The following is an 8,784-nucleotide window of genomic DNA, read 5'->3' as shown; positions in this document are numbered from 1 at the left end:
GTTGGCATCGATTGTAGAACCAAGCAACGTGAATTCCTTGACAACCTCAATCTCCTCTCCATTTATTGTGATGCTGCTCATTGGTCCAGTTGTGAGGGTGCAACAAATATATTTATATTTAATTCCTGTTGATGGATATTTGGGTTGCTTGTTGCTTCCTTCTTTTTTTAAAATCTATTTTTAATAACATTGCTGGGAATATTGTTATTTGTATTTCCTGGTCAATTCCCTACACTTCCTGTTAGGTATATACCTTGGAATAGGGCTGCTGATTCATAACCTGTGCACATCTTCAGTATTAGTAGATAGTGTCAAACTCTATTCCAAAGTAATTACACTAATTTATACCTCCACCAGTATACCAGCAATATGTGAGAATTTCTGTTACTCAAATCTTCACCGGCACTTGGTATATTGAAAAAAAAACAAAAAACAAAAAAAACCTCACTGCCGTCCAGTCGATTCCAACTCATAGCGACCCCTTCTTAGGTTTCCTAGGCAGTATCTCTACAGAAGTAGATTGCCCAACCTTCTTTCCAAGGAGTGGCTGGTACAGTCTTTTTAATTTTAGCCATTTTGATAGGTTGCACTGGTGGTATTTCATTATGGTTTTAATCCATATATTCATAAAGTTGAATATCTTTTCAAATGTTTTTCTAGTTATTTGGATTTCTTCTTTTGCAACTTGCCTGTTCGAGTCCACTTTGTTATTTTTTCTAGTTGATTTTTTTAAAAAAAGCTTTTTATTGTAATTTCAGGGAAAGTTTACAGAGTACATTGGTTTTCATTCAACTGTTCATATACATTTTATTTTGTGACATTGAGCGCAGTACCTCACAATCTAACAGCACTTTTCCCACATCCCCTCCCTGTGTTTACCATTTCCATTCATCCTTCTTTCCCACCCATTCCTGCTTTCTGAGCTTTATTACTGGGCAAATGTTGCCCTTCTGATTTCATATGATTTCTAGTTGATTTTCAGGAGTTTGTTGGTAGTTACATGTACTGCCAACATCTTCTCTCATTCTATAGGATTCCTTTTTGTTCACTAAATGGTATCTTTCAATAAAGTTCTTAATTTTAATGTAGTCTAATATAGCAATCTTTTCCTTTATGATTATGGTTTATATTCTGTTTTTAAGTGTTCCCTACCCTCAGAAAATGAAGATAAGTCTTACATTGTCTCCTTAGATTGTTTTTCCTACTTTTACTTTTTGGAATTAATTTAGCTCCAAATGGACATTCAACTGTCCCAGCATCATTTTCCTTCTTTTTTTTATTATTTTTTAGATCATTCCCCTCAATGTTCTACAGTGCCCGTGTATGTGTGGGTCTGTTTTTGAGGTTCCTTACTCAGTTGCTTCCTTATTCAGTTGCTTATTCAGTTATTTGTTCAAGGAGTTCTGGTGGCATGGTGGAAAACTCATTTGGCTTCTAAGCAGAAGGCCAGCAGTTCAAACCCACCAGCCTCTCTGCCTTGGAAAGATGGGGGCTATCTACTTCCGTAAAGATTTACAGCCTCGGAAACCCAATATGGGTTGCTCTGATTCAGGCTCAACTCCATGGAAGTAAGTTCGGTTTGGTTTTATTCAGTTGCTTAGATGTTTGTCTATTCATGCACCAATACAACACAATCTATTTCTATAGCTTTCAAAGAGATCCTTCCACTTTAGTTTTCATCTAAAAGCATGCTTTGATTGGTTTGTATTGCTTGGTCAGTAAATATTAGAATCTGCTTGTTAAGTTCCCTCCTCCAATAGCTTCCCCCTGAAGATTTTTATTAGGATTGATTATGGGGATAATTGATGTCGGTACAGTACCGAGTTTTCCAATTGGTGAATATGATGCATATCTTTGCATTTATTAAGATTAAAATTTTACTTTCTTCGTTTTCTGTGTAGAGATCTTACACATTTCATTTATTTTTAAGGACTTGATTTTTTATGCTTTTAAAATGTTATATTTTTAAGAATCTAATATCTTTTTTTTGTGTTGCTGGGATATAGAAATACATAATTTTTTAATAGTTTTTGTTTCCAGCAACCTTGTTAAACACTCCTGTTAGTTTTATATACTTGTATGTAGATCCCTTTGGATTTTCTAATTTATATTTGGACCCATGAAAAATGTAATTTTTTTTCCCTCTTCATTCTTTATGCCTTTTTTTAAAAAAAACAACTTTATTGCAATGAGTAGGACCTTCTGTACAATGTTAAGGAAAGTAGTTAGAGCAGACAACTTTGCCTTGTTCCCAATTTAAATAGAAAGCTTTGAATGTTTCAATTTTAACTATTCATTAACTATTAGAGTGTTTGTTGTAGGTTTTGAGTAGAAGAACTTTATCAGGTTAAAGAAATTACCTCCTATTTATAGTTTGCTAAGAGCTGTTTTTCACAAAGGCATTTGACTATGTGGGTCGTAATAAATTATGGATAACGTTGAGGAGAATGGGAATTCTAGAACACTTAGTTGTGCTCATGCAGAACCTGTACACAGGCAGAGAATACTGCATGGTTGAAAATTAGGAAAGGTGTGCATCAAGGTTGTATCCTTTGACCATGGTTATTCAGTATGTATGCCGAGCAAATAATCTGAGAAGATGGACTATATGAAGAAGAATGTGGCATCAGGATGCAGGAAGACTCATTAACACCCCCCCAAAAAAAAACCCAAATCCACTGCTATAGAGTGGATTCTGACTCATAGTTACCCCCATTGAGTTTCCAAGGCTGTAAATCTTGTCTCATCTTCCTTCCACATAGCACCTGGTAACTGCTGATGCTCTGGTAAGCAGCCAAATGCCTTATCCATTATGCCACCAGAGCTCCTTAACAAGAAGACTCATTAACATCCTGCAGTGTACAATTGATAGACCACTGCTTGGTGAAAGCAAAGAGGAATTGAAGTACTTATTAATGAAGAGCAAAGACTACAGTCTTCAGCCTTCAGTATGGATTACACCACAACATAAAGAAAACAACAAAAAAAAAAATATCACAAAAGGATCAATAAGCAACATGAATACTAAGTAATCAAGGATTTCATTTCATTTGGATCCACAATCAGTGCCCATGGACACAACAGTTAAGAAATCAAATGACTATTGTATTGGGCAACTGCTGCAAATGACCTCTTTACAGTGTTTAAAAGTTTAGGATTAAGTTGCGCCTGCTCCAAGCCATGGTATTTTCAATTACCTCATATGCATGCAAAAGCTGGACAATGAGTAAGGGAGATCGAAGATTTGATGACTTTGAATTATGTTGACTGAAAAAAAAAAAGAAAAAAAACTCACCGCCACTGAGTTGGATCCTACTCATAGCGACCCTTCCTTGGGTTTCTGAGGCAGTATCACTATGGAAGTAGATTGCCCACCCTTCCCTCAGAGGAGTGGCTGGTGGGTTTGAACCACCAGACTTCTGGTTAGCAGTCAAATGCCTTAGGCACTATGCCACCAGAGGTCCTATGTTGCTTAAGAATAATGAATATACCATGGACTGTCAGAAGAAGAAACAAATCTGTCTTGGAAGAAGTACAGTCAGAATGCTCCTTAGAGATAAGGATGGTGAAAGTTTGTCTCATGTAATTTAGACATATCATCAAGAAGGACCAGTCCCTGGAGGACATCATACTTAGTAAAGCAGAGGGTTAGTGAAAAAGAGGAAGACCCTCACATGGATTGGCACAGTGGCTGCAACAACAGACTCAAACATAGCAAAAATTATGATGGTGGTGCAGGACCAGGTGGTGTTTTGTTCTGCATAGTTATAAGGAGCTCTTGTGGCGTAGTGGATAAGACATTGGGCTGCTAACCAGAAGGTCAGTGGTTCAAACCCACCTGCTGCCCTGAGGTAGGAGATGAGGGAATTTACTTCCATAAAGATTTATAGCCTTAGAAACCCAATGGGGTTGCTATGAGTCAGAATGGACTCAATGGCAGTGGGTTTGGGTTTTTTTTTCGGTACATGGGTTTTTATGAGTTGGAAATGACTTGATGGCACCTAACAAGTTGCTTTTTAGTCATAATATAATATTGAACTTTATTACTAATGATTTGTTTAGTATCTATTGGCATAATTATGTTTTTTTTCCTCCTCTAATCTATATCAGTTTACAATATTACATTAATTGATTTTGCAAAGTTAAGTAACCCTTGAATTTCTGGAATAAATCCATTTTGGCTAAAATATGTTTCCCTTTTCTTCTATTTTCTGGAAGAATTTACACTAAAGACCAGTGTTATGTTTTCTTTACATCATTTGTAATATTAGTCATTGAAATATCTACTCCTGGAGTTTTATTTGTGGGAAGATTTTAAATTACAGGCTTAATTTCTTTAATAGATATGAACAATTCAGGGTTTCCTTTTGTGTTAGTTTTCATAAGTTGTATTTTTCTAAAAATTTTTCATTATACAATTTTTTAAATGGCATAAATTTTTCATAATATTATGTTAATTATTTGTGCTTTCTGTTCTGCTTGATCATCTCTATTAGTCTTTTCTTTTTTAAAAAATTTTTTATTATATAGATTTATGCTCTTATCTTTATTATATCTTTCTTCTGCTTTTCTTGGGTTTGCTTTTTTTTTTTAATCTAACTTCTTGGGATGAATGTAAAATTTTAGCCTGTTTTTTTCTAATATGTATGTTTAAAACTTAAATTTTCCTCTAAAAATTACATTAGCTATATACCATACACTTTGATTTGCAGCATTGTTACTATGATTCGGTTCAAAATGTTTTGTTATTTCATTTATGATAGCTCCTTTCATCATAGGTTATTTAGAAGTGTAATCCTTAGTTGAAAACATATAGGTTTTCTCTAGGTATCTTTTAGTTACCAGAATTTTTGCACAGTAGTCATAAAAAATACTCTGTGCCACATCAATCCTTTGAGATTTGTTGAGATTTGGTCTGTGGCCCAGTATGAGATTTTTTGGGGGGAGGGGGCAGAGGGTAACTTTTCTAAGTGTGTTGAAGACAATATGCCTTCTGCTGTTGCTGAATGTGATGTTTTATGTGTATCTATTAGGTCAGTTTATTTATCATGTGGTTTAAATCTTCATTATTTTTCTAAGTTTGAAACTGTTTATTGAATTAATTACTGAGAAAATTGGTTAAAATCTCCCACTTCAATTCTGGATTTCTCAATTTCTCCCTTTAGTTCTATCATTTTTGCTATACATATTTTGAAGCCATGTTATTAGGAGTACAATTTAAGACTTTAAAAATCTTTCCTATAAATTGAACCGTTTATTATGAAGTGATCTTTATACCTGTAATACTGCTTTGCCTTAAAGTTTATTTTTTGTTAACTATTAATGTATTGGTATCAGCTTTTTTGGTTAATGTTTACATGGTATATATTTTTCTAGTCTTTAGTGGTTTTTGAAAACTGAAATATAATTCACCCTTTTAAATTACATAATTGGGTGATTATATACTCATACAAGTTACATATATACATGTGTGTATGTATGTGTGTGTATACACACACACACACATTCATGGTTATATATACATATATTCACAGAGATGTGCAACATCACCACTATCTAATTCCACAACATTTTCATGTCCCAATAAACTCCATACCTATCAGCAGATCAGCAGTCACTTCTCATTTCTTAGAAACCACTCACCTACTCTCTGTCTCTAACGATTTGCCTATTCTGGTCATTTCATATAAATGATTTCATTTCTATGTGGCCTTTTGTATATGACTTCTTTCACTAAAGGGTGACTGTGAGTTGGAGTTGACTCAGTGGCAATGGATTTTAGTGTGATATTTTGGTTTCTTTCATTCAGCACAGTGTTTTCTAGGTTCATCCATGCTGTACCATGTATCAGTATTTCATGCCTTCTCATGGCCAAGTATATTCCATTGTATGGATTTACTCTATTTGTATATCCATTCATTAGTTAATTTTTTGGCTATTATAAATAATGATGCTATATGCACAAGTTTTTATGTGAACATGCTTTCAGTTCTCTTGGGTATATAATATACCTAGGAGTGGATCTTTTTCTTATTCTTCTATAATCCACTTTTCTCTAACTTTATGTTTTAGGTGTGCCTCCTGTAAATAGCACACAAGATTCTAGTTAATCCAGTCATCTTCATATATTACTCTGGAGCCCAACAATATTCTCATATTACCCTGAAGCATTTAGTAATCAAGAAGTGAAAATTATTAAGAGATATTACTTTATACAGTAGTGTGCTGGTGTGGATGTGCATTAGTGAGGACATTTATACAGTTGTGGTAGTTACGGTTGTGTGTCAACTTGGCTGGGCCTGGTTGAGTGGCTGGGCAGCTGGATATAATTATTCTCCATGGTGAGATTGATAATTAACTCCATGATGGAATCTACTGGAGCAGCAATGTAGCTGCTTTAGGGATATGGGCTGCTTCCAGTATATAAGAAGCAGCTTCGAGGAAGGTCTCTAGCTTTCTGGCATGCTTGAATGCTGCATGTAGCCAAGTCATTGTTCAGCAGCCTGTGGTGCCCTGCCTATTTTGGAACTTCTGGATTTGAATTAGTGGCCTGCCATATTGTTTGATAACATTGGGACTGTGCCTTTGTACTTGTTGACCTTGCGTTTGTCAGTCTGAGCAGCCAGCAGCTGCCTGAGTGAAGCCTTCAGCTTCAGTGGGCTGGGAGCAGGCGGCAGAGCTGAAGCTTAAGGTTGAGGGGCTTTCAGCTAGCCTCTAGAGCCTGGCACTTTGAACTCGGACTTAAAGCCTCCAAACTGTAAGAGAATAAACTCCTGTTTGTTAAAGTCATCCCATTTGTGGTATTTTCCTGTCAGAGTGGCACTAGATAACCAAAACAACAGTGTTAGTAAGAATATAAACAGGCACATTCACTTTGGAAACCAATTTGGTACTATCTTGTAATTTTGAACATTCACATACACTATGATCCAGAAATTCTACACTTAGATATTGTTATAGACTGAATGTGTCCTCCAAAAATTTATGAAGTCCTAACCCCTGTACCTAGGAATATGACCATGGTTAGAAATAGTCTTTGAAGATCACTTACATTAACATGAGTTCACACTGGGATCAGGTGGGTCCTAATCCAATGTAAGTGGTGTCCTGTAAAGAAGAGAAGAAATACAGAGAAGGATAGAGTGAAGATGTTCATGTGTAATTACACTGCAGCTACAAGCCAACGAATACCTGGGGCTGTCAGAAACCAGACAAGAAAGAATCCTCCCCCTGGACGCTTCAGAGAGAACATGGCTCTGCCACCCTGAATTTGGACTAGTTTCCACAACTATGAGTTATAAATGTCTATTCTTATAAGCCACCCAATGTGTGGCACTTTGTTACAGTACCTCTAAGGAGCTCTGGTAGCATAGTGCCTAAGGCACTTGACTGCTAACTAGAAGGCTGGCGGTTCAAACCCACCAACCACTCCTCGGAAGGAAGGTTGGGCAATCCTACTTCTGTAGTGATACTGCTTCGGAAACCCAAGGAGGGATCGCCATGATTCAGGGCCAACTCAATGGCACATAATAACAACAACAAAGAAACTAATACAGATATATATCCAACAGAACGGGAGATAATGGTGGCATAATGTCTAAGGCATTTGACTGCTAACCAGAAGGTTGGTGGTTCAAACCCACCAGCCACTCCTCGAAAGGAAGATTGGGCAATCTACTTCCATAGTGATACTGTCTTGGAAACCCTAAGAGGGGTCATTGAGTCGGATCTGACTGATGGCAGTGAATTTGTTTTTTTTTGGTTTTTATCCAACAGAACAAATTCCACCTGAGTACCAAGAGGTAAGAACAAGAATTTAAAAAACAATATTGCTACTAATTGCAAAAATCTGGGACTCAAATATCACATTCTTTAGAATGGAGAAGTAAATACTGGCAAAGTTATGTATTTGTCAGTATATAAAATACTTCCTTCTTTATAGAGTTATATTATTTCCCATGGTATAGATTGGTATGGATACACTATGATTTACCAATGGAAAGTTAGGTGATTTTTTTTTTAATTGTTATTGTGATTTGGTAGCATAGTGCCTAAGGCATTTGACTGCTAGTCAGAAGGCTGGTGGTTCAAACCCACCAGCCACCCCTCAGAAGAAAAGTTGGGCAATCTACTTCTGTAGTGATACTGCCTCGGAAACCCAAAGAGGGGTCACTGTGAGTCAGATCTGACTCGACAGCAATGGTTTTTTTGTGTGTGTGTGATTTGAATGAAAGTTAACAGAGCAAATTCATTTTCCACACAGCAGTTCACACACATTTTGTTTCATGACATTGACTACAATTCCCCACAATGTAACCAGGTCTCTTCCCACTTCCTCCCTGTAGTTTCCTCTTCCCTGTGTCCTTCTTTCCTGTGCATTCCTGCCCCCGCCTCAGAGCTATCTCCTTGTGCAAATATAGCCCTTCTGTTCTCCCACAATTGATCACTCCAAGGAGTGTATCTACCTAATGTAAATGTTCACCCTATATGCCTGTCTATTGTTTGGCTGGAAGCCACAGGAGTGAGTTCAGTTCCAGACCTGAAGGGAAACTAGAGACAATCGTCTTGGGGTCCCACCAGGCTCTATCAGACTAGTAAAGTTGGTCTTTTTTTTTTTTTTTTATGATTTTGAGTTTTGTTCCACATTGTTCTCCCACTCTGTCCAGGATCTCCTATACTGATCCCTTTTTGCAGTCAAACCAGAACTTCAAATGGAAAAACAAAAGTAAACCTTAAAGAAGGGTCTTGAATAATAAAGTTGTTTTTTTTTTTTTTTTTATTGGG

The sequence above is a fragment of the Orycteropus afer genome, unplaced genomic scaffold (assembly GCF_000298275.1).
Source record: "Orycteropus afer afer isolate SDZICR_OR568_19922 unplaced genomic scaffold, OryAfe1.0 scaffold00033, whole genome shotgun sequence".
In the NCBI taxonomy this organism is placed as follows: Eukaryota; Metazoa; Chordata; class Mammalia; order Tubulidentata; family Orycteropodidae; genus Orycteropus; species Orycteropus afer.
This window is presented reverse-complemented; position numbering follows the sequence as displayed.